The sequence below is a fragment of the Lissotriton helveticus genome, chromosome 11 (assembly GCF_964261635.1).
Source record: "Lissotriton helveticus chromosome 11, aLisHel1.1, whole genome shotgun sequence".
Lineage (NCBI taxonomy): Eukaryota > Metazoa > Chordata > Amphibia > Caudata > Salamandridae > Lissotriton > Lissotriton helveticus.
In genome coordinates, this window is record NC_136072.1 from 804592224 (window position 1) to 804619443 (window position 27220).

Sequence of the window (27220 nt, forward strand, 5' to 3'; positions counted from 1 at the left end):
AGTCCGAACTACAAAAGCCATGTCCTTCCCAGAACGGAATCAAGCATCCGAGGACCGGACCGGTTTCGAGGTAACACCTCTCATCAGCCCGGCTAGCTTGACTCCAGTGGTGTGGAGTGCCTGGGACTCACGTCTGAGCATCCCCAGTACACTTAGAGCGGTAATTGCAAACACAACAGTGATGGACAGAATGTGGATCAATGTCACACATTCACCCCAGTCAAAAGATCTGGGCCCAAATCCATCGTTTTTCCACTCCACACCACCCTGGGTTAGACAATGGCGATATGCAAATCAGCGCTGACCCTGTGCCCCATGGGAACAGTCCAGTCCGAACTACAAAAGCCATGTCCTTCCCAGAACGGATTCAAGCATCCGAGGACCGGCCCGGTTTCGAGGTAACACCTCTCATCAGCCCGGCTAGCTTGACTCCAGTGGTGTGGAGTGCATGGGACTCACGTCTGAGCATCCCCAGTACACTTAGAGCTGTAATTGCAAACACAACACTGATGGACAGAATGTGGATCAATGTCACACATTCACCCCAGTCCAAAGTTCTGGGCCCAAATCCATCGTTTTTCCACTCCACACCACCCTGGGTTAGACAATGGCGATATGCAAATCAGCGCTGACCCTGTGCCCCATGGGAACAGTCCAGTCCGAACTACAAAAGCCATGTCCTTCCCAGAACGGAATCAAGCATCCGAGGACCGGACCGGTTTCGAGGTAACACCTCTCATCAGCCCGGCTAGCTTGACTCCAGTGGTGTGGAGTGCCTGGGACTCACGTCTGAGCATCCCCAGTACACTTAGAGCGGTAATTGCAAACACAACAGTGATGGACAGAATGTGGATCAATGTCACACATTCACCCCAGTCCAAAGATCTGGGCCCAAATCCATCGTTTTTCCACTCCACACCACCCTGGGTTAGACAATGGCGATATGCAAATCAGCGCTGACCCTGTGCCCCATGGGAACAGTCCAGTCCGAACTACAAAAGCCATGTCCTTCCCAGAACGGAATCAAGCATCCGAGGACCAGCCCGGTTTCGAGGTAACACCTCTCATCAGCCCGGCTAGCTTGACTCCAGTGGTGTGGAGTGCCTGGGACTCACGTCTGAGCATCCCCAGTACACTTAGAGCGGTAATTGCAAACACAACAGTGATGGACAGAATGTGGATCAATGTCACACATTCACCCCAGTCCAAAGATCTGGGCCCAAATCCATCGTTTTTCCACTCCACACCGCCCTGGGTTAGACAATGGCGATATGCAAATCAGCGCTGACCCTGTGCCCCATGGGAACAGTCCAGTCCGAACTACAAAAGCCATGTCCTTCCCAGAACGGAATCAAGCATCCGAGGACCGGCCCGGTTTCGAGGTAACACCTCTCATCAGCCCGGCTAGCTTGACTCCAGTGGTGTGGAGTGCCTGGGACTCACGTCTGAGCATCCCCAGTACACTTAGAGCGGTAATTGCAAACACAACAGTGATGGACAGAATGTGGATCAATGTCACACATTCACCCCAGTCCAAAGATCTGGGCCCAAATCCATCGTTTTTCCACTCCACACCACCCTGGGTTAGACAATGGCGATATGCAAATCAGCGCTGACCCTGTGCCCCATGGGAACAGTCCAGTCCGAACTACAAAAGCCATGTCCTTCCCAGAACGGAATCAAGCATCCGAGGACCGGCCCGGTTTCGAGGTAACACCTCTCATCAGCCCGGCTAGCTTGACTCCAGTGGTGTGGACTGTTCCCATGGGGCACAGGGTCAGCGCTGATTTGCATATCGCCATTGTCTAACCCAGGGTGGTGTGGAGTGGAAAAACGATGGATTTGGGCCCAGATCTTTGGACTGGGGTGAATGTGTGACATTGATCCACATTCTGTCCATCACTGTTGTGTTTGCAATTACCGCTCGTGGGCTAGTAATCACCATTTACAAGTATGCAGAAATAACACTCAATATCTGATTGTCCAGTCCTACAGTGGCGGTGGGGTCTAGTACCACGACTCCCATGTATGCACATCATATGCATTCCCTTCTAATGCAGTGGGTTGACACAACCTGGAGTGAGGGCCTTGCCAACTGGCACCATCCCAGTGGCGACCCACCACATCATCTCAACAAGCATTAAAAATAGGTACACCTGCCCTGGGGACACAAAACACTGACTGAGCATCTCATACTGACCATACAGTATGCACCTCTACCTCTTAGCGGCTAACAGTCTGGGTTGTTCTTCCCCTAACGCAGTAGCAAGAATACATGCTTGGGCATCACTTTAAATGAGGTACTTAGCATAGCTGATAACAGTTGTAATTCAAAGCAATCTCAGCCCCTGAAAGGCATCACAGATATAATCATGAATTCACATTACACGTGATTTACAGTCCCACCATAGAAATCACATTGGTAATTGCACTTCTCGTGCAATTGCACCTCTTCACCAGACATCCCCAGCACAGCCCTCGGTACACTGAGGCAATCCCTAGCACACCCCCAGCTGTAGAACAAAAGTTCCAGCCTTGGGATGTTTTGACTATGGGCTGAGCATGTGAGGGGTTATTTCTTTGGAGTCCCCAGAGACTATGGGGGAAACTTTCCTCACATTCTGCAGGGGGAGTCTGGTGCTCCTACAGCTCCCCTGGCACCTTTGCCTGCAGATGGTGTTGACCCCCTCCTCAGACGCCGAAACAAGTGACTTTCCCCACGCCTTGCAAGGCATTATGGGGCGCTTCGTGTTCTCCTGCATATTATAGCATCGACTCTCCCGCTGCTCTGAGGAGAGCCGTGCTGCCACTCCTGGCAGCCTTGCTGTGTCTTCAGGCCTCGGTGGGGAGCCCGGTCCCACCAGGACCCCAACGTGGGTGATGGCACCTTGGGGAGCCCACCCCGCCTGCTCCCGAGGTTTCTCGGGGGCCTGGTCTCACCCTGGCCCCTCGCTTCTCCCAAGTGTTGGGGAGCCACCCGGGGACCTCATCCCGGCAGCTCCCGCCAGCTTTCTGCCGAGCCCGCAGCCTCGTGTGCGGACACGGGAGCGGGAGTGGTCATTTCAGTCTGCCTGCTCCAGCAGACAGACACGGAGGTGCCCTCTTGTACGCTGGGTCTTTGTCGCACTCCCCACCTTCCCGCTGCTGTGAGGGAGTGCGGCGGCACTCCCTCCTCCTCCTTCCATTCGGGGCCCGGAGATGGGGTCCCGGGCCCCATGGCAGTCCTTCATGGGGAGCGCGACAGCGCTCCCCGACTTTGGCTACTGGCTTCAGGGCCTGGAGTTGTGATCCCGGGCTCCTAGTACATCTTTGACAAGAGCGCAATGTGTCGGGGTCTCGAGTCCCTGAGAATTCTTCGTGGGAGTGCGACAGTGCTCCCCAGCTTTGTTTCTCCTGCGAGGAGGGCTCCCCTCCCTCCAGTCTCATTGGAGGCAAGGGTGGCTCCTGGCACCACTTGTGGGCAGTTTCACAAAGAGCATGATGGAGCTCCCTGGCTTATCTTTGTGTGGGGGCAACCGCCGGGACCTGACCCACCCTGGGGGCCCATTCCAAACCAGCGGCGGAGCCTCACGTGCCTACTTTCTGGGGGGCATATCTAAGCCCCCAGGGGTCCCATCTTCACCATTTTGGCCTCTTCCTGCTTCTGGTGGTGAGCCCCAGCCACTGGGAGCACTTTCTTTTGCCCTCCTGGTCTCAGGGAGGGTGAATTCATCAGGGAGCTGTCTTCACTGCCTCCCTGCGCCAGCCTTTCACCTGGCTCTCCTCCTGGGCCTCTCTTCTCCTTGTGCAGAGGCCCAGGCTTCTGCTCATTGGTTCTGGTCTCCGCTTGTGGCGCAAGTCAGGGTCATGGGCCAGTCTCGAGGTTCTTCCTTCCAACTGCCCATGGCGCCAGGCTCCAGCACCTGTCTTACTCAGCAGACCACACCCCAGAGAGAGAGCCTCATCCTGTGCAAACTCTTTTTAAAGAATTTAGAAAGGGGTTGGCAGGAAGCCTCTGTTTGCTCTATCAAACAGTGACACATCACTTCTCTGCCCCTGCTCCCTCCTTCTTGCCCAGGCCTCTGTGTTTGTTCAAAATGGCGTCGTCGAGGGGTCTCAGGCCACATGTTCTCTGAAAAGCCCCTTTCTGCCTTCTCTCCAGAGCAGCTTGATGCCTGGCACCAGGTGACAGCTGCTGATGGATAACCATGTAGCTCCACCCACCTTCTCTTCTTGGAGAGGAGGTCTTCACCTTTGGAATGCTTGTCATGAAGGGCTAGGCCTATGATGCTACAGCTTGGGGAGGAAGGACATAAATCCAGCCTGGCAGAGCCAGCCCCAGGCAGGCTCTGGTTATGAGTTGACTCAGAGGAATATGACATTTCTGGATGACCCAAAAGCAGTACAGATATGACTTTGGACTCTGCAGAATACTTCTTCTCACCTAAGTTACAGTGGATTATAGTGTGTGTTTGGAATTTGTAGGCCCGAGGGAAGTGAAACTATCTCATGTGGTTCCCATACTCATAAGAGAATAGTGACGTGGTCTTTCAGTGAAACTGACTTCCTTACATATTTCTTCCCATTGTATAAAGCCTATTCCATGTCACCACCCAGCTCTGCATAAGTCCTGCTACACCATTCAATTTGTAGTTACACCTGTGCTGCGCACGCCAGGATTCTCCCCTGCGCAGCCCCTACATGTGTGCACATGCATGTATACAAATGTCGCATGTATCCAGCCCGGTGCCCCTGACTCTGGCTGCAGCGCAGTGGCCTACTCTCACCAGAGGACACTGGTAAAATCCACATGCAGTCCCTTTCATCATGAGTTCACTGGGGGTGAGCCCCAACTTATGAGGCTCCCTCACAGTAAAAGCTCAACAATTAGGTGCTCAAAAAGCAAAAAATCCGGGTGGCTCATATGGTCAGAACCACCTTCTAACATGTGATAATTCAGGTACTTACGGAAGGTTTGAGAATCTAGAATGTTGACATGTGATTTGGAACATTCTGTCTGTGGTCCATCAGAGTGACATCTGTTACTGAAGGACAAGTCACAGATAAATGGGGTGCCCATCAGAGTAAACGTGCAATTGAACCTTTCTTCCAGTTTTATTTTAGTTACTTTTTCCCACTGCAGATGAACTGGGTGAGACAACTGCTGAGAAACTAAGCACCTCTATGCCACAGATATAAACTGTCACTTATTCCTCATCATGCATACTTTTGGTTGCATCCTTTTCTGATCTGATTTCCTGAGCAAACACCTTTAATCAGAATAACCTAAACTATGGCCGAGTACCAGCTTCAACTCTCCCAGGCACGACCAACTAAAGTACTACTTATTCTGCTAAAGGGAGATTTGAGAATGTAGAATGTTGGGGTAGCATTTGGAACGTGTTGTCTGTGATCCTTCAGATTAAAGTCAGTATCTGGAAGGACCATTCAAAGGTGGATGGGTCACCTATCAAAGATTAAACTTGATATTCCACCTTCCTTCCAGTTTCCTTTTGGTTTACTTTCTCACACTTAGGCAAAGGTGAGGTTTGTCAATGATGATGTAGCGGGTCCATCAATGAGATGCTGTACATTGACAGTGGTAAGTTGAGTCCTCCAGGGTGTATGGTGTGTTTCCTGGGAAGAAGGTGTGAATAATGGTGCTTTCCGGTTCATCATGTAATATAACTGATTGCGAGGTACAATAATGAGCGTTAGACTATAGGACAGAGGCAATAAGGATGAGTGGAATCATGCTTAGTGGCTGTGACAGTGGTGAGAACCACACCATGGCCTGTTTCCAAGATGTGATGCAGTTCTGAGGGTGCGATGAGTCTTAGAAAGGCCTTGTTTGCTGTTAAGACCCCTTCCAGATTATAAAAGTAGACCGTAGAAATCTTAAGGTTGTGCAGGTGTTGTGCCAACAGGAAAAAAACACATCAGAAAACTTTTCAGAACGTTATCCTCAAGGTCCTCATTCAGAGCGGCTTGTTAATCAGGATGGGTCCTGTAAATGCAGTTACCCCCCCCCCCCCCCGCCCCAAACACACACACTGGAAATGTAAGCAGAGTGTGAACACCGCTGGTTAGCTGCACTCCACCAAGCAGGTGAGGCCTCTGAGTGGAATGCTGGGGAACAGAATGCATGTTAGCCCTGAAACACTTGCAATTCCTGTTATTTCCTTCCACCACTTATCCGAAATCCCAGAAACGGTAATTACAGGGCGAGGAAATTGAAGGAGTTATTTTGGGCCATTCGTAATTAAGGCTCTAGAGTTTATTGATGATTAGGGGAAATTGATAGCTTTTGGATATACATCGTGGAGACATATGCACTGATTCTTGTACTGAAAAGATTAAGCAGTAAATAAAGAGGCAGAGAGATGACAATGGATATAACGGGTGATCTGTTGGTGGGGCTTGCCACACTGTTTCAAGGTTGGAAACATTATGCTATAATATATAATTGAATTCCTCCCACTATATCATCATATTAAGTATTTTATTAGTATATTTAATTCACACCGTCCACATAATCCTAATAACTATTGTAATAATCGATTAGACTTTGCAATGTTTACCTTGCGAAGTAGTGTTTAGGTCGATATAATGGATGCCCTAGTTTTGTCATATGATATAATGCATGGGATACACCTTACCGAGCCAGGCTCAGCGTGAAGGTGTTGGGAGCCATTCAACTTTGGATGAGAATAAGTCAATGTCAAGGTCTGTAGGTCAGCTAATGTTGAAACGTGTTGGTGCATCGGTGTAGTCTGTGATTAATGGGGTGAAAATCCTCCCACACTGAAGGTGCAGACACTGTATGTATTATGACCAATCAACTAGTGGACAGAGGGTACAGAAGGGGTACAGATGGCTGCAGCCTCGAGAGCCTGATGCTCTTCATGAAGGATTCTGCAGCTTCCACCATACTTAACTGACCACAGAGCCTTGGTGCAACATGACAGTGCCGGATTAAACCCTGTGGAAGCCACTAGGCAGTCGAAATTTCAGGGGCCCCCTCACAAATTAGCTCCTAATACGTTTTTAATTTTACCAATAATCACTTTTGTACATTACACATATGTAGTTTTCTAACTGACTGCTGCCAGAAGATGAGCATTTAAGAGCCAAACTTATGTGAATTTGATGTCTCTGGTTTACGTACTATAAGTTGTGAATGGGTACACTACATTAATACAGTATTTTCTCTATAGAGTCTTTAATGTAACGTTTGCGTTTCTTTGAGTTGGTTCATTGTTTTCTATCTGTTGGAAACAATTTAAGAAAGCTTGATTGTCATTTTCTCTGAAGATCAAATCAATATTATTATAATCCGTTGCCGCGAGACCTCTAAAAGGAGTGGGGCCCATAGGCCGGTGCCTACCATGCCCATTTTGGTATCCGGGGCTGCAACATGATTCTTTTTCATGCGTTGTGATGTGTGTTTGAGACGCCTGGTCAGGAGTGCTGGTTAAATTCTGACAGTGATGAGTGGAAATGACTGATGATGGGCTCTGGTGGTGGGCAGGTATCTCGTGCCATGGTTAATTGGGAACACAAGTGAAGTCCAGTTACTGTACCACTCTGAATGCCACCTCTTCATTCACTGGTACTGCTACACATGGAAGGGGATATAAAACCTGCTGGCCACTGACTGGTGCATCAGAAGCAGGTTCCCCAGAAAGAAAGGGTAGATTTTAAGAAGGCCAAGTACGTCTGAAGGGCAAATAAAGCTGAGGCAAAGTTAACCACATGTCTGCCAGTGAGTCCCTGAAAAGCCAATAGGGCCGGGTAAGAGTCAGCCATGTTAAAGGCTTGCTTTTAAAAGGCTGGTAGGTCAGGGGAAGATGCAGTGACTTATCAACTCTCCACAAACAAGCATTAAAAATGCAATAGGTCTCGCCTTTGATTAAGTTAAAGCCTTTTCCTTTGCTAATGGTATTGTATTGCAAAGCAAATGGCTTTAACTTAATGAAAGGCGACACCTATTGTATTTTTAATGCTTGTTATCCTCCTCGTTTGAAAGTCTTTAACTTGTTATTATGTTTTTTAAAAATTAGAAACGTAGACAGGGGCCCACCTAATGAAAATTACTATTAAACCTGCTCCGCTCCGCAGTGTATTCCTAACCTTGGTCGTCCCTCCATCCTTCAGCATTCTGTTTTTTGATTGAGAAATTTCTGATTCATCCCTCCCCCAATCTTGCATTCCTCTCTGATACGCGCATCTTGAGGCAAACGTGCCACACTTCTGCGCGCGCACATTCACCTGCCAGTGGCAGGTCAGGTTGGACTCTGTGAGAAATGACTGGCGTCACCCGGGGAGTGCTACGCAAGCAAGAATGGGATCAGGGCGGACTAAATAGTTTACAAAAATAAATTAAGACGTTTTCCCAAATGTAAAAATACCCTAGTTTGAACTTTGATTAGCAAAAGGTACCTTCCAGACACAATCTTTTGAGTAAAGAAAAAGTGCTTCTTTTTAATTTATTTTGTCTTAAACGTGGTTGAAAATAAAACAAGCATTTGCAATGCAATAGGTCTCGCATTAGGAAAGTTTGAGCTATTGGTATTGTAAATGACACATTTTTTATTATGTGTTGGTTTGGAAAATAGTGAAATGAATACCTTTGTTATTTACAATGCCAATAGTTTTAACTTTCGCAAATGTGACACCTAGAGCATTTGTATTGCAATATGTGTTGTATTTACGTGACTTAGATGTATTGATATTACAAATAAAAATTGCTTTTATTTTTTTAAATAATTAATACTTTAAAGTTATTGTAATTTATAATGGCAATAGCTTTTGTAAATAACTTTTGTGAAGATTATGTTCATTGTATTTTATTGTGATGAAAATCCAAGAACAGAAGTGAACTATTAACATATTTTTGTGACATTTGTAATGAAGCTTGAAACAGTGAGAGAACATATTTGAACCAGTTGTTGTTGAATGGTTGCACAGATTGATGCTGTGGTGGCGCGGAGTGATGTTGTGGCGACAAGTGATGCTGTGGCGTTCAGTGATGCTGTGGTAGCGCATAGTGATGTTGTGGTGCCCCTGAGTGATGCTCTGGTGGTGCTGAGTGATGCTGTGGTGATGTCATAGATAGATAGATAGATAGATAGATAGATAGATAGATAGATAGATAGATAGATAGATAGATAGATAGATAGATAGATAGAGTGAGGGCGATAGATAGATAGAGGGAAGCGATAGATAGATAGATAGATAGAGTGAGGGTGATAGAGAGATAGACAGATAGAAGGGTGATAGATAGACAGATAGATAAAGTGTATTTATGTTGCATTGAGTAGAGTGTAAGTATGAGGCATGTAATTATATGGCACTGAGTGGTAATATGGGGAGTGTATATTTTTTTCAGTAGAGTGTAATTTTGTGGCGTGTAATTATGTGGCACTGAGTGGTATTTGGAGTGTATGTTGCACTGAGTGCAGTGTAATTATGTAGCGTGTAATTATGTGGCACTGAGTGGTAATATGGGGAGTGCGTGTTGCATTCAGTAGAGTGTAATTATGTGGTGTGTAATTATCTGGCACTGAGTGGTATTTGGAGTGTCTCTTGCATTGAGTGCAGTGGAATTATGTTGCATATAATTATGTGGCACTGAGTGGTATTATGGGGAGGTTATGTTGTATTCAGTAGAGTGTAATTGTGTGGCGTGTAATTATGTGGCACTGAGTGGTATTGTTTGGAGTGTATGTTGCATTGAGTGCAGTGTGATTATGTAGCATATAATTATGTGGTATTGTGTGGAGTGTGTGTTGCATTCAGTAGAGTGTAATTATGTGGTGTGTAATTATGTGGCACTGACTGGTATTTGGAGTGTATGTTGCATTGAGTGCATTGTAATTATGTGGCGTGTAATTATGTGGCACTGAGTGGTATTTGTAGTGTATGTTGCATTGAGTGCTGTGTAATTATGTGGCACTGAGTGGTATTTGGAGTGTATGTTGCATTGAGTGCAGTGTAATTATGTGGCGTGTAATTATGTGGCACTGAGTGGTATTTGGAGTGTATGTTGCATTAAGTGCAGTGTAATTATGTGGCGTGTAATTAAGTAGCACTGAGTGCTATTGTGTGGAGTGTCTGTTGCATTCAGTAGAGTGTAATTATGTGGTGTGTAATTATGTGGCACTGAGTGGTATTTGGAGTGTATGTTGCATTGTGTGCAGTGTAATTATGTTGCATATAACTATGTGGCACTGAGGGGTATTTGGAGTGTATGTTGCATTGAGTGCAGTGGAATTATGTTGCATATAATTATGTGGCACTGAGTGGTATTATGGGGAGGTTATGTTGTATTCTGTAGAGTGTAATTGTGTGGCGCGTAATTATGTGGCACTGAGTGGTATTGTTTGGAGTGTATGTTGCATTGAGTGCAGTGTGATTATGTAGCATATAATTATGTGGTATTGTGTGGAGTGTGTGTTGCATTCAGTAGAGTGTAATTATGTGGCACTGACTGGTATTTGGAGTGTATGTTGCATTGAGTGCATTGTAATTATGTGGCGTGTAATTATGTGGCACTGAGTGGTATTTGTAGTGTATGTTGCATTGAGTGCTGTGTAATTATGTGGCACTGAGTGGTATTTAGAGTGTATGTTGCATTGAGTGCAGTGTAATTATGTGCCGTGTAATTATGTGGCACTGAGCGCTATTTGGAATGTATTTTGCATTGATTGCAGTGTAATTATGTGGCACTGAGTGGTATTTGGAGTGTATGTTGCATTGAGTGCAGTGTAATTATGTGGCGTGTAATTATGAATAGTGGAAATTAGTTCTCCTAAATTGTGTGTTTATTTACCTGGGAAGCATGAAATGTTGAATCAGTCTTGGCACACTTCAAACTTCGCCCAGGTTAACATTTAAAAAGACTTGCTCTGTTTTTTTATTTCAGCAAATACATGATTTCGCTTTAAAGCAATGCAGCATGTCTCGTTCTTGTTTTTTTCATCCTTTTTTCATCACACAGTTGTTCCTTTTCTATTACTTTTGTTAGTTTGTATTTATTAAAAGGCAGCATCAATTAGTGGAATAAAAGCGTGTTGCCTTTCTGTGAGTAATGTTGATAGGTCTCCTCTGAGGTCGTTACGGATAATAACGGCAGCTTTCGGCCCTGCGTGTTGCCTTCCCTGGACACTTAAGTAGCCGGCCATGAGATTGTTGGTAACCGAGCAAATGAAAGGCGTTTGTGCACAGCCCTGGGAGTTGTCACAAACACACCTCTCCTCCCCCCCAGCCTACCTCTCCCGACACCACACCCCAGCAGACACCCTCACACCACCGTGTTGATATGCAAGTAGAGGAGAGAAGCACTGAAGTGAAGCTTTCCAAACAGGGCAAACTGGTTTTGACGGTCCCGGGACAGTGTCAGAGTGGGTAAAAGAGGAACAAGATGTGGCGTGGTGCAGCCTTCCTTCTGCAAGATTAAAAGAAGTCGCACAGGCAATGACTCGTAACGTTTTTGTCACGAAATGAACTAAACAAAATAGAAAATACATCTCAGTCGCTAGATTTAAAACACGGACTTCATGCAAGTATTTATTTATTTGATAGTTTTTTATAGCGCAAACTTGACGGGTATCAGAGCGCTTTATAAATTTGCAGAGAGCAGCACAGTGATATAAACAAAGTCATATATGAAGAAGAAAAATACAGGATATAGCACTTAGCACCCATAGAAGAGAGGGTGCGATTTACAATGTTCAAGAGCAGAGGGGATAACTCAATAAAAGCTAAAAAAAACGTGTGTCTGGTCACAGAAAGCAAGCTAGACGCAGCTGGGACATCTGACTGCCGAAAGGTTTATTTTTTGTTGGGACTGTAGCTCCAGCAAGAGACTTACAATGACAGTCAAATGCTATTGTTTATATACTTGCAATAAATAGTTTCTTTTGGTATAGCGCCTCGTACCACACAAATGATGCTTCTAACCACTGTAATTAACAGTTATTGTAATTATTATCCAGTGTTATGGCACTCACTTTACCAACCCTCAAAAGCCCGGAAGCTTGAGTTGGCCAGACCTAGATTTGTACTTGTGGCTAACAGAACAGCAACTGGTTCAGCCATGAACTTTCAACTCACTGAGCCATTCTGCCCACTACTTCAGATGTGTGCTATATTGTGCAACTCTGGGTGTATACATTTACCTGTGTCTTTAACTTGTTAAAAAAAAATTGTACTTCAAAAATACTGATTTTAATAGTTTTAGGTGTAAAAATGAATTGGATACTAATGGTGGGAGCAAATTAGATACACGCATTGTGTATTCTAATACATTACGTTTCAATACTACAAATGGTCAAGTTTGGAGTTTTGCTTACTTTTTTCTGTTCATGTTGAAAGTTGGATGTCCCACCCCTTGTCATTCAATGCTTGGTTTCCTCAGGGCTAAGGTAAAATGTGTACTGAATATATGGGAGAGGTGTGGTGCAGCGGCCAGAGCGGCTGACTCCGGAGCACCGGCAGCAGCTCAGCTCAGCATCTTGTGACTCTGGCAATAGCTCACTAAATCTCCCTGACCGCCCCCAGCGCTTTGAAACCCTTAAAAGGGTGATATGTTTGTGCTTTATAGATAGGAATTGTTATTATTACCTGTGACTGGGTAGCATTCTTATACTGGCGTCAGGCGGCATGCACATGGAACTCCATTTTGTTCCATCCCATTTAAAATTTTGCACAATTGACAAATTCAAATGGATAAAACCAACCTGCAGATACACTTCCATCTCAAATATCTTCGGATGCTCATGAGTATCGGAACTGGGGAGGGTTTCCTGAGTTTAAAAATGTCAGAAACTGAGATAATTCTGGTTGTGCCCAGCCATGGACATCAATTTACCAAAATGCCAGGGTTAGCGCAAGTGACATCACATGTTATGTGACCCTGAATAACATCGTAAGGCTGACTCCTTGTCTCGTCTTTAGCCCCTCAAAAAGCCACATACTTGTTGTTGGGGTCTCCGGAATGAGCAAGGTCCAAACTGGTATACTTTCTGTTCAGCTGCTGCCTTTACGACGGATGAGACCATGTATAGCAAGGACATCGACTGAGATTTAACAAGGAAAAGGGGGGCATCAGCAGGAAGGAATGTTTAGGAGGAGAACAAGGAGGACGGCGATTGGGGGGGGGGCTGAGGCTGCTCCACCAGGCACAGCAGGGAGCGAGAGATAAGGGGGTGGAGGGGGGGCAAGGAGCAACACAACGGCGTTGGATGTCCAAATGGGGGCGGGGCGAAGGGGCCAGGCAAGCGAGAAGAGGAGGATGCCCAATGGGGCAAGAATAGGACATTGGGCGAGATAGATCGAGGCTGCCACGGTGCGCACAAGGGCATGTGCGTCGGGTTAGGCCCCTAATAAAGTGCCGTGGCCAGGGGAGGGGTTGAAGCAGCGCGAGGGGGCAGGGATGCGAGGAGGAAGTCCTGGGAGGGGGAGCCCGGGCGGGGCCGCATCTCTACCAAGTTAGCCGAGGGGACAGGTGGGGGTGGAGAAGGGGGTTGCTGAGGCCAGAGTACGGAGAGTGATGCGGGGGTGATAGTTTGTTTGTTGGTTTTGGTAGCGCGGACTTTGCAGTGGGTTGGCGGGGCGCGTCTCGATGGGAGCATTAAGGATGCGTGAGGAGAAAATTACAGGTGAAGGAAGGCAACGTTGGATTGCGTGAATAAATAGTGACAATGGTGAGCAGCAAAAATACATGAAGTAGCAATTGGTACATTATAGGAGGAAGAGTGATATGTGTGCAGGTTTCAGAAGCGTACAAAGTGCAGGTAGAGGTACAATACTGCAATAAATGGCAGACACTTCAGAACAAAAATAGTGTAAATGAAATGGGCACCGCAATAAATTAAAACTAGTCAGTCACAACACGGGTAAAGTGTGGGCTGTAGTATTTCGCAACAGATTCGGGGAATTGAATTCACGGAACGTGTCACAAAAAGCTGCGCGATTATAGGAGACTGGGTTGTGACTCGTACGAGTGGTATTCCATCGACTGTACAGGGTCTGCGTTCACTCGAACAGAAAGAACGCTGCGGTCTTAAAGGTCTGATGCCTCGTGGTAGAGGAACAGTGAGGTCTCCTCACTTAGTGAGGTCTTGAATGTGTTTTAAAGTGGGCGGCAGAGCTCTTTAAGACGACCAATTTTCGCAGAAATCTTGCAATCTCATAGTCCTGTTTCACCCGTTTCAGACGTCGAGAGTGTGAACATGTTTAGAAATAAGCCCCCGGCTGAAAGTAAAAAAACAAGCACAACGAGAGGGGGGGGGCGGGCGGGCAGGCAGCACAACCTTCCTCCAGCGACGGTCGGGGGAAATGGCAACACAAAAGCGCCGGCAAAAAAAAAAAAAAGTAAACGCCCACCTCCGAATGAGGATGAAAAAGGGGCGGGACTTAGAAAAAGAGACAGAAACGCCCACGGATCGCATCAAGGCGGGGAAAATAGTAATTGACACACATCTCTTCCAATGGCTAGCCTCCATTTACGAAACTAGCCAATGGAAGAGAGGGGCAGGATTAAGCCTCACTTTTGAAGTCATTAAATCTTCGGCTCCGCCCCCCAGCTTCGCTGTGGGACGGTAGCCTCGACCTAAAAATCTTAAGAAGTCCCTAGAATTTCGTAAGAAGTATCTTAAGAAATTCGAGTCATATTCCAATGGCTTTCGTGGACTTAGAGTTAACATACAATATTAGTGAGAGGCAGAAGGCGTAGGGACCATATCCTCCCTTCACTCACAAGCGCAATCAATGCGCCGTGCGCCACCTACTGGTGCATTTTATTCTGTCTGATGCACACGCACAAATATGGACATGTTATACTTAAAACATGGAAGATAGTAGGTGCCTGCGCATTTCGAGGAAAGGCAGCCTGCATGGACGGTGTCAAGCAATTAATAATCAACATATAAAATACAAAAATATAACATGGATGGCACGTTTGCTTGCCATTTATTTTGTAATGCCTTAAAAAAAATTAGGAATTCTGACCACACAAGAGCGCGCGCACACACACTTACGTGTGTGTTTCTATGTGCGTATGTGTGAGTGTTCCTGCATGTATATAACAAATAAGCCTCATAGTACAAATTTGTTATCACATGTCTCCTTAAATCGAGAAAAAAGATATATGGATAATATTTAAATATGTCATTGTTAGGTGTTTAAGGGTGACATGACGTAAAATGATCCTCTGGATAATGTCATCACATTCAGCCAGTCAACAACTGATGATAGCTGTGGACAACAGAATTTTAAAAAATGCAGAATCAATTTTATCTGGCACCAAATGCACACGGCGCACATCAAACATATTAAAACTGGCATTCGTGTTGTGCAATTTTGTTTGATTGTTTGTAAAGGTTGTCTAACTATCATTTTAGAGAGATACACAGAGAGCTTTATCTCGCCCGCTTTATGTGCCTACATCTGTGTGTTTCATGACTAAACCGTCTAAATTGCATCTGTTCGAGTCTACCTATGTTAATTTGTATCAATGCCTTTTTTAATGTTGTTATCCATTAAAAAAAATGTTTTTTCCTAACAGCAAAAATGTGGAATAGTACATTTAGCCTAAAACAATTCTCTAGAAATAGATAGATAGATATAAACTATATATCATATACCGCATGCAGTGTACCATTGTATTTTACTATAGGTATCTATAAGCACACACACATATTTATACATGGGTATTTGCGTGTGTGTGTGTCTGTGTGTGTGTGTGTGTGTGTGTGTATATATATATATATATATCCAAAGTAAATTCAAATGAAGAATGTCATGCGCTCTCAGGCAAAAAGACAGCAGGGGATCCAGAATAGCAAGGAAGCAGTTTAATACACAACGCGTTTCACCAAAAAAGGCTTGTACACGTGAACAAGCCTTTTTTGGTGAAACGCGTTGTGTATTAAACTGCTTCCTTGCTATTCTGGATCCCCTGCTGTCTTTTTGCCTGAGAGCGCATGACATTCTTCATTTGAATTTACTTTGGATATATTATTGACCCGGATTGCTTCGCCGGGATCTGCGCCAACTTCCATCGGGTTCCAGCACTCCGGAAGAAGCGTCTCTTTCTCTACCATATATATATATATATATCACCTACTGGCGGTCTCCAGTAGGTAGTTATAGTTAGGATTGGCTACCATAGGAAATCCGCAACATTCTATTGGGAATAACTCTGGCGCCGGTTGAGGATTTGTGTGTAATTTTCCAAAATTTTGGCCAGCTCCGCTGCGCTTCTTCCCTGAATGTTTCGGGGGGATTCGTGAAGTGGGGGCTGAGAAAAAAGGGGGGTCCCAAAACGTGTTTTCCCCATGTTAATTTCCATAGGACGGTCTGACAAGTCTACAGCCCGAACCGCTGAACGGAATTACGCCAAACTTGGCAAAATTGTAGGGACTGGTATGCAGATGTTCCTTTGCTATATTTGCTGAAAATTGCTCCAGTGGTTTTTTTGAAAATTAACTTCAAAAACACATATATATCTATAGCCGCGCTCCGAGTGCTCACCGGTACGCGTACCGGGGAGCGCAACCGGCGTGCTATGGAAGTGCGCGAGCGGAAAGCTGATTGGCTGTCGGGTGTCTGTCAACATTCTAAACAGTCCGGAGAGTCCGCCATCTTGTGTCTCGGTAGAATCGAGACACAAGAGGTGAAAAAAGGAAGGGGGAAATAATTAAAAAGGGGCAGAGTAGACACCCCCCTGACCCCCTAGGTTTTCTGAGGGGGGCCTAGAAGGACCCTGAAGGGCAAAAAAACTTTTTTTTTTTTTTAAATTTTCGCGGGGTAAGCGCTAGGTGAGCTCCCTGGTGCGCACTCCGGTACGCGCACCCTGAGCGCACCACGGGGTAAAACAGTGTAAAAAAATAGAGTAAACAAATAAAGTAGAGTGTTTAGAGGAAAGTGATGCATTGCTGGAGTGTGTCACAAAAATGATGCAACTCCAGCAATGCATCCTTTCACATGGGGCCAGTCCCATGTGAAAGGGCCTGCGTCAGTCTTACGCCTGCTGTGAGGCAGGCGCAAGATTTGGACGCAACAGCGTCGTAAACGTGACGCAGTGAAATCTCATAGATTTCACTGCGTCACTTCTATGACCCTTCCTTATGTCAATACGCCCCCCTTGCATACATTACAGCTGGCGCAGGTATAATGTGGTGCAGGTGTTTACGAAGTGACGCATCTACCTAGATGCGTCACTTTGTAAATATGACTCAACAAGGTGTATTTTTTACAGCACTGGTGCGTCACAAAAAGTGACGCACCGGTGGCGTAAAAGTGATGCATGGCCTCATAAATGAGACCTTCAGTCTTCTACTCATGCATCATATTTAATGTATGACGCATTATGTCGCAAGGAGTTACAGATACGTCAGTATTTCTGACGTATCTGTAAGTGCAAAAGTGATGCATTGTTGGAGTGTGTCACAAAAGTGACGCAACTCCAGTAATGCATCCTTTCACATGGGGCCAGCCCCATGTGAAAGGGCCTGTGTCAGTCTTATGTCTGCTGTGAGGCAGGCGCAAGATTTTGATGCAATGGTGTCCTAAAAGTGACGTAGTGAAATCTCATAGATTTCACTGAGTCACCTCTACAACCCTTTCTTGCGTCAATATGCCCCTTTTGCATACATTACACCTGACGCAGGTATAGTGTGGCGCAGGGGTTTACAAAGTGACGCATCTACCTAGATGTGTCAATATGACTCAACAAGTTGCATTTTTTACAGCACTGGTGCGTCACAAAAAGTGACACACCGGTGGCATAAAAATAACGCATGGCCTCATAAATGAGGCCTTCAGTCTTCTACTCATGCGTCATACTTAATGTATGACGCATTATGTCGCAAGTAGTTACAGATACGTCAGTATTTCTGACGTATCTGTAAGCACAAAAGTGATGCATTGCTGGAGTGTGTTACAAAAGTGATGCAACCCCAGCAATGCATCCTTTCACATGGGGCCAGGCCCATGTTAAAGGGCCTGCGTTAGTGTTACGCCTGCTGTGAGGCAGGTGCATAAATGAGGCCTACAGTCTTCTACTCTTATTTTTTCTTTCATTTTCTCTGTTTCTTCACTGCCTTACTTACCTGGTCTCACACTCACTTGTCGTTATCCAGTCTGTATCTCCACTCTTTCCTAAACATCACTGCTCTTTTCTTACCCTTCCACACCCCCGTTCCTTTACTACATTTTCTTCACTTATCCACATTCCCCATGTTCACTCTTCTTCTCCTCACTCCCCTTCCCCACACTCACCTTCTATCAGTCCCCCTACTTCACTTCCCTTCCCCTCTCGTCCCTTTCTTTGCTTTCTCACTCATTTTCCTCTCCTATCTCACTGCACTCCACTTCACTTACTCTTTTTCATTTTTTTAAGAATACAGCTCTTTGATGAGAATTGGAGGTAGTTCTGAAAATAACTTTTTTTTCTTCTTTTTTCTTTTTTTTTCAACAAAAACAAAAACAGGGAATGGGAAACTGCTCAACGGGAGCAAAAAACAAAAAACAAAATTAGGGCTGGGGACGGCAGCGGTGGTTCTCTAATGCTCGAACCATGAGCAGAACACTTTGTTCCCCATAGCAAAGTAGCTGATCACAATCTCTGCATTTAATCACGCCTCTATTAAAAGCAGGCTGAATATTAGGGATCAGCACTTGTGATTGCCCCCTCACTGATGTAGTTGGTCCTCCGGTTGAAGTAGAGGCACCATCACTGGGAGCCTCTCGTGCCAGAGCCCTGACACTCTCCCGGGCATAGTTCTGGGGGTGCCTCCTCTCGACGTGGCGAATCATGGTGGAGTTTCCGAATGAATATTTTTTGGTGGGGTCACCCCGTGACAGGACAGTGTGACAAATCCTGCACTCAACCTTTGGAGCATTTACTTTTTTTTATCATCTGGAATGGAAAAAAACTTCCATATGAAGTGTTCTTTTATCCTAGGCTGAGGAACCTCTTCATCTATAAATCACTCTGTGTCATCTTCGCTGCTGGATGCCGTGGCAGCCATGGTAATCCAAGATAGATTCGAGAGCAAAAAGACAGGTCTTGCAGTCACAAAAGTGAAAGAAGAAGTGAAGGAAATGGGTGGGGATTTCATTCTTTGTAAAAAAAACTGTTAGCAACCAATGAAAAGAGTTATTTTAAGGTCACATGACTTGACACGCTTATGCTACGAGCACCGGAGCGCTTCCGGGGGCGCTTACGCGGCACGAACGTAGGTGCTTACGCGGGGGCTTACGCGGCACCCCTGAGTGACGTTTTGATAGCTTTACGGAAATGCAAAATCATTTTCATTTCGTAAATCAAAAATACTGCTTTTAGAAGTATGGTACTAAATGTCTTGCATTATTATTTACTTTTCATACATATTTTTTTTTTACGAACGCAGAAATAAAGCTCTCGGTGCGCTCTCGGGAGAGCATACCGGTGCGCGCACCCTGAGCGCACCAGGAAAAAATGTAAATAAAAAATATATACATTGAACAAATAATTTTCTTTTTTTTAAATATAATTAATTGTTGTAAAAAACAGCTAATAAAAAAAAATAATCATAGGTTACAAACTCGATATACAAAGGAATTAGCTTTTAAAAAAACTATGAAATTCACTGAAAAAACCATAGGTTTCACAAACGTTATAGTTAGGAATTAGCATTTAAAAAACCTTTGAAATTCACTGAAAAAACCATAGGTTTCACACTACTGCTAGCTACTGCTAGCTAGGCCTCTGGGCGCTCAGACCATGTCATGAATGATGTAATATGTGACATCATCAGCAGTGGATTGCGGGCGCGCGAGTTATAGTGAGTCCAACTAACTATAACGTGGGAATTTCAATGGTTTTGTATGAGTAAAATGTTCAGCTAACTATAACTGATGTGAAACTTATGGTTTTTTCATTGAATTGCAAAGGTTTTTAAAATGCTAATTCCTAACTATAACGAGTGTGAAACCTATGGTTTTTTCAGTGAATTTCAAAGGTTTTTGAAATGCTAATTCCTAACTATAACGATTGTGAAACCTATGGTTTTTCAGGGAATATATATATATATATATATATATATATATATATATATATATATATATATATATCCTTCTTTGGCTTGACTTTAGCATTTAATGCCACAGGGCACTCACGCTTCTTCACGGTTCGAACGTAGCTAATAAAAACAACAGTCCAAAAGAATCACAATTGCACACTTAATGGGTAATAGCTGCGGTGTGTCCCTTTCACGATGTGATTTGATTTGGACATACACCCGCTCGTATCCACTCATGCGAACACCCCTGGTGCCTAAGTACTCGTGTCAGAGAGCTCCTCTGAGCGCCCAGAGGCCTAGCTAGCAGTAGTGCAGCGCGTGCAGTGCAGCCGGGGCCCTGGGTGCGAGGGCCTACAGCACTACTCATGGCTGTCTGCTTATCACATGGGGCCCTGGGAGGGAACCTTTCCCTCGTCTGCATTAGGGCCCCTGTTTCTGGGTTCCCTTTGACCCTGGCACTGAACAGCACACAAAGTCTTGAACATTCCAAGGAAGGTATGTTCAACTGTAAGAGGCAGCGCAGCAAGTGACTGGGAAATAGACATGGCACATATATAAACGTTAAAGACGGGCACACTCCAACTGTAGGATCACCACCTTAAAACTGCTGAGCAATGCCTCGGGCTTGCTGCCGACCTGGGCCCTGGCTTGAAGGTCACTCTTACAGGGGAGAGAAAGCATCTTTGGTGTCCCGTGCGGAGAGCTTCGCCATCCGCCTTTTGTTTCCTCCTATGCCGATGTGATTTCTTGCCGTGCCACCACTCTCAGACCCGGCTCTCCCTGTCAGTGAGTCCTGGTTCCTACCGGCATCGCGGTCAGAACCTGCCGCCTCTGGAACCCATCCCCACTCAGGTGTCTGCGCACAAAGGTAGAGAGTTCCCACGCCCGCACACTTCAGGACAGAAGACTGTACCCCCTAAGAGGCTCGAGAAGGGCTGCCTCTTCAGCTGCCTACAAGAACTAACTGCAGGCTGGACCCTCCCGGCATGAAATACTGACTGCTCAAGCGTGAGATCTACAAATGCACAGAAAGGCATGGACTGCCTTTCAAGAGGTTGCTTCTGACTGCGCGTCTTCGCCAGCAAGCCACTTGTGTGTGATGCACGCAAGAGCACAGCCTGGGCGCAGGGCTGAGGCAGCAGGGTACACCGAATCGCACCTCTTGAAGGGGCTTCTCAGGACAGCAAAGGACAGCCCCAAATTATGTACACACAGCTGCTACCCACACTAATCAATTGTTTGCGACTGTTTTTATGAACATGTTGCATTAAAGACACACATTAAAGACACATTTCACAGATGGGCCCTAAGTGGGGCACGTTTCAGTACATATCCTGGAATATAAACTAGTGCGCTAACTCATCACCCTTGTCTGGGCAGCGCGAGCGTTCGCAGGCAATTGACTCCAATATACACAGCTCCACAGGCCCCTCCCTCACATACCTGCACCACACACTGACCACCATGCACCCGTGCAGGCCGGGCACGAGAGCTCGCTGCCTGAGAAAAACAAACATAACTCAAACCCACAGAAGAGTAAACTGGAAAGTCAAGATGCAATGCTATTCTCTCCGCCCTCCGCCCCCCATGAGGAAGACATGCAGCTGCGCTGATGACAGTTTAGTGGAAGGGCGATGAATGTGTAATACAGTGAAATTCTTCCGGTCGACTGGGCCTTCCCACTGCCCCCATTCAGCTACCACTTGGCATTTTCTCACAAGCAGCACCCTCTGGAAGGCTCGCCAGCAGTTAGGAGCCTGGCTCGCGAGCACCCGCCACCAAGAGCGGTTATTTCTACCCTCATCAGGGCCAAGTCGCGCCATATTTTCGCATTTTAAATGTAATATCGCCTTTCTGTCCCATTGATGCTGGGAGGTAATGATAGTTCCGTGCACAGCTTCCAGATCTCCATCAGAATGCAGAACAGAATGAAGTGAAACTACGTGCAAGTCTGCTTTCACTTACGTCCGTCGTGAAAGCTTTCTTGTTTTTATGAGGCCTCATAAAGATAAGAAACCTTTCACGGCAGAAGAAAGTCAGACGAGCCCGTCCAAGTGGGCCGTCTGTAAACGAGAAACGTCGATGTCATGAAAAACTCTTTCTCAATGGCTGGAAACAGTTTAGCATACACGGTGAAGCCGGCCAATGGGAAAGAGGGGCGGGGCTTAAAGCCAGTTACTGAAAGCTACCTAAAAACTTAAAATCTCGCCAGTGAGACTGCGCATGAGCACAGCCCACGCAGGCGAAACCTAAAAATCAAGGCAGGTCTCGGGCAGAAATACTTAGCAATCAAGTTTGACGTGGGATTAACTCTGCATGTATCAGGGCACGAGTCGGGGGTCGACGCGGGTGGATGGCATCCTCCCACTTTTTCACAGGGTGGACGCAGTCCACTCTGCCAAGAAGTTGGGCTGCACTGAAAAAGCCGCTGAATTCGTCCCGGTGTAATTTCCAAACACCGGGAGACTTTCAGCAGCGCCTGCACGTTGTTATCTGCTTTCGAGCTACAACAACGTGCAGGTGGGGACAGGACGGGGCTCTCTTATTTCTGACTCCTGCTGGGCCCATAACAAAGGCCGAATTCCAGGGCTCATCAGGCCTCCTTTTGTTGGGGTCTCCTGGCTGGCAGTAGCCAGGAGCCTCACACCTGATGCAAATGCAGCAGAGGGGAAACAAAGGCTCACACCTTGTTAGCAGTTACACATGCTTTAAAGAGGCAGCTTTTCACTTTGTTCAGGCCCTGTTTAGGAGATATGTATTCACTGCAAGAACGTCAGATGTGTTGATCTTTTCCAGTATTTGCACAAAATAAATAGAATTTATATAGCGGTTACTACCCCTGAGGAGGCATTGTAATAATTTAAATACCACTATTTCTTTTAAAGCACTATGGCTAGAGAAAGCTTAATTCTGACAAAAGGTAAACTTGTTTTATGTGTAGCGTCCAAAAGTATGAATCTTATGCCTAAATCAGGAGGGTTTGCAAGTATACTCGAAATGTGCTCAAATGTACTCATGATACACCTGCTAAACATATGTAAGAGCTTAATATCTGATGTCACTTCTTGTGATGCCAGTTCCTGTGATGTCATGCACTGTGATGTCATGTGCTGCGATGCTACGAGCTGCAATGTCACTTGCATACTGATTAACTAGGTTAGTCACCTCACTTCTTTTTCTAGGACTTGTGCCCTAGCATGTATATACACAATCCTTGCTGTTCACCCCTTGCACGGGACGCATCTCCGTAAGGATAAGGGTGTGGAAGGGCTGCGTCAACACTGGAAGGAAAACGTCACGTTTCGGTGACGCCATTACGTTCTAGAAAACCTGTCAAAGAATTAGGGTGACCAACCGTCCGTAAATTTCACAGACCTTCCGTAATTTGGATCTCCTGTCCATTGTCCATGAGGATCTCTTTTACTGACACCTTTTGTCTGTAATTTTGGGCACTGGGGAACATCACTGTTCACCTGCCAGAAGCCTCAGCACCCTAATGGGGCCGCCTCGCACTGCTCTGAGCACAATAGCAGCCCCACCCGCCCATTGTCATTCTGTCTGTGGCTGATTGCCACATACAGAATGACAATGGGTCAGTTTGGAGTGTTCCTGCATGCGGTGGGCCTCTCTCAGCCTTGGTCTAGGGCAGCGCATTCTGTCAGATGGAAGGAATCTGTAAAAACGCCAATGCTGCTATGTGAGAATCAAGTTCATACAAGAAGCTGGTCAAACAAGTTCAAAAGAAGGGGCTAGAGTTCTTTCAGTCTCATCATTTTAGAGAAGTGCATTTTCAAAATAATACTACAGGAAGCCATGGTTGCTGCATTTTAACTTTATGCAACTAACAACCATTGACAAAGCCAACAGTTCTGGCTTGCTGTAGGTGTAACATTACTTGTTGTATTAAGTATCTGGATGCAATCACAGGAGAGGCAAAATACCAGTCCAGTGGCACACTATGCTAAGCACACATTTGTAGCTTAGGTGTTTTAAGTCACGCCCTTAATTACATCAAACACACCCTATAGAGAGACATCCCCCTTTCCTCATCCTGCTTAAAGCCCTGGAAACAACACCATGTCACAGTCACCTCATGGCATGGCACTGTGCATCATCCATGACTCTCGACTTCCACTTTTTCAGACTGCCTATGTGCAGGGGCATAGTGAACCCTACCCCCACCCCACCCCTTGCTTTGGGAACTACAGCAAGGGTGAAATTCTTGATGGGCCTTTTATGTCTGCAACTCAGCAGACAAAGGCTCAGCTCATAACTAATATGAAAAGGTGAGCAAGTGAGTAAGTGAATGGATGGAAACAAGAGTATAGAGACTTGCCTAAGGCGGAAGCCGGGTGAAGTTTAGGCTGAGACATTTTTTAAATCTTGTTATACTGTTCGTTTTTTAAATTTGTATTTTGCACTAGATCTAAATTGCACTAAGACCCATTTTGCACAGTTCTCTTACCCTTTTCGCCGCATCCTTACCCCTGACTCCCTCGCAGCCGATTAGGCGCTGCAGCGGGACTACAAGGGGAGAAGACGCCATTTTGGGGGGATTGCGAGGGTGGTGGACTAGTTGCTGTCATTCTCCCTCCCTCTCGTGGATTTAAACACGCCTGGAGCATCGCGCGCACACTAGAGTAAAGAGACTTGCCTGAGGCAGAAGCCGGGTGAAGTTTAGGCTGAGACATTTTTTAAATCTTGTTATACTGTTCGTTTTTTAAATGTGTATTTTGCACTAGATCTAAATTGCACTAAGACCCATTTTGCACAGTTCTCTTACCCTTTTCCGCCGCATCCTTACCCCCGACTCCCTCGCAGCCGATTAGGCGCTGCAGCGGGACTACAAGGGGAGGAGACGCCATTTTGGGGGGATTGCGAGGGTGGCGGACTAGTTGCTGTCATTCTCCTGCCCTCTTCCTGCCTTATAAATGTCCATGGCCATTCGTCCGCGCAGAGGGTGGGCGCACCAAATGTCCGCCAAAGGCGCGCCTAAGGCAAGCCCGTCTGTGCCCGTCCGCGCCAGTCCGTCGCCTCTCGCCGGACACGCTGGACAAAGTGTGCCGAATGGTGGTTATTACTCTAGAGAGGAGCTGGTTGGTCTGTGCCCTCCTAAATCCCATGAGTGTATGGCCCCTCTGTATCCTCTGAGTGGTCCACGAACCTGTTCATGTGGTGTATTCTATCTTTCCACACCCACTAAGATAGGGGCTTTCTCTAAACCATCTGCTCTACAACAGTTAAAAATACTACAGCTGAATGTTCGGTCGCTAGTTAAACATCACGCGGAGCTACTCGACCTCATAATTGATGAATTTCCCAATATTCTTTTTCTTACGGAAACTTGGATGAGTGGTGATATGACGGCTATTCCGAACCTGGCACTAGCCCCCAGACTATTCGATCTCCCTGGTTAATAGAGCTATCAGGGGTGGTGACATTGCCGTGATCACGAGGTCGTTTTTTTCCTGCCACTTTGAGAAGGTTTATATGGAAGGTGGAGAATGCGCTCACTTTCGCATCTCTGTTAACAGTCATTTTACCTTCTCTGGGCTGTCAATATACAGACCCCCCCCCCCCCGACCCGCTTCCGGGTTTAAAGAGACCCTCCTGGAGACAGTAGGATCGTTCGCTGTGGGATCAACGAATTTTAGTGTCTTTGGTGATCTAAATCTCCATTTTGAGTTAGAACACGACCCGACCATTCGTGCCCTGACCGCTGACCAAGCTGCTTTTCAGCTCCTCCAAATAGTCAAAAGCCCCACCCATATAGGAGGTCATATGTTGGACCCGATTTTTACTAACATTGAGGTGTCCAACACTGCTGTGCCTACCGCTATAGCTTGGTCGGATCACTTCCTGGTCAATATTCCTACATCTATATCTTGTACTATTCAACGCTCTGTTCTTAAAAGACCATGGCGTAAGCTTCGTCTAGAAGACTTTCATGCATTGTTGGGATCTGACCCTTTGGGTCCAGTTGACAACGTCGACACAGGTTATGATTCCTTCTGTGCATGGCTCACTCGGGCATTGGATATACTTATACCTTCTATCTGGGTTAAAGGTCGCACACAGGATGCCAACCCCTGGTATAACGACACCTTAGTGGCACTAAAAAAGACCTGTAAAAGACAGGAACGAGGGTGGAGGAAAGAATATTCCTCTGCGAAAAAAGCCCACTACTTATCAGAGCTTAAAGCCTATCATAGGGCTATTTGTAGGACCAGGGCGGAGTATTATGCCGCCGAGATAAAACTTATTTCTAATCCAGCGAAAGTCATTTTTAAGATTCTTAAGGAGCTGAACACTAAGAAATCTTCTAAACTTATTCCCACATCTGCAGCCCAATGTGAGGAACTTGCCTCCTTCTTCGTAGAGAAAATTCGAGGTATTTATCAATCTTTTATTCCTCTGAATGTGTTTGACCATAGCCCCTCTACGAGGCTCAGCCCAGCTTTTCAACTATCTGTTATCCCTGAAATCTCTTGGGAGGACTTTCACAAGCTTACTCAGCGCATTAAGTGCGGTTCTCCGGCTGATCCTCTCAAGCCTGTTCAGCTCAGAGACTCGTCTCTGTGTTGTCTGCCCCCGCTACATAATCTTATTAATGCCTCCTTTTCAACAGCTATTGTTCCAGTCAAATGGAAGCAGGCATGGGTCTCTCCAATACTAAACAAGCACTGGCGTTGCCAATAGGTCTCGCAGTAGGAAAGTTGGAGCTATTGGTTTTGTAAATGACAAAGCCCTTTATGTTTTTAAAATGAAAACAAAAATAAAAGGCATTGTTATTTGCAATTGTAATAGCTCCAACTTTCCTACTGCGAGACCTATTGGCAACGCCAGTGCTTGTTTTTAAACCGATGTCATAGAATTAATTCTCAAACTATTGTTAAATGAGGTATTTTTTCCTTACAGGAGAGTAAACTCTTTAAAGTGAGTTGGAATGTTTCTTTGAATGATTACACTGCAAAGTAACCGGTAAATGGCATGTATACACCTCCATAAATAGTGCAGGGAAGCGTCATGAACAGCATGGGTGGAATCCCAGTGCAGTCAGGAGCTCTGCAGGTCTCTGCGTTGCATTCAAAGAGTCGAGTGCTTCGTAAAGAAGAGAAAACTTTCAAAGTCCTGCTCAACAGACTCAAGTCTCACAGCCCCTTAAAAGC

General features: G+C 45.8%; 1 protein-coding gene across 2 annotated transcripts in view; it reads left to right on the forward strand.

Moving 5' to 3' along the window:
• LOC144791978 (uncharacterized) overlaps positions 1-27220 on the forward strand; it is a 385056-nt gene that overhangs the window by 296300 nt on the left and 61536 nt on the right. The gene's annotated exons all lie outside the window — the stretch shown is intronic.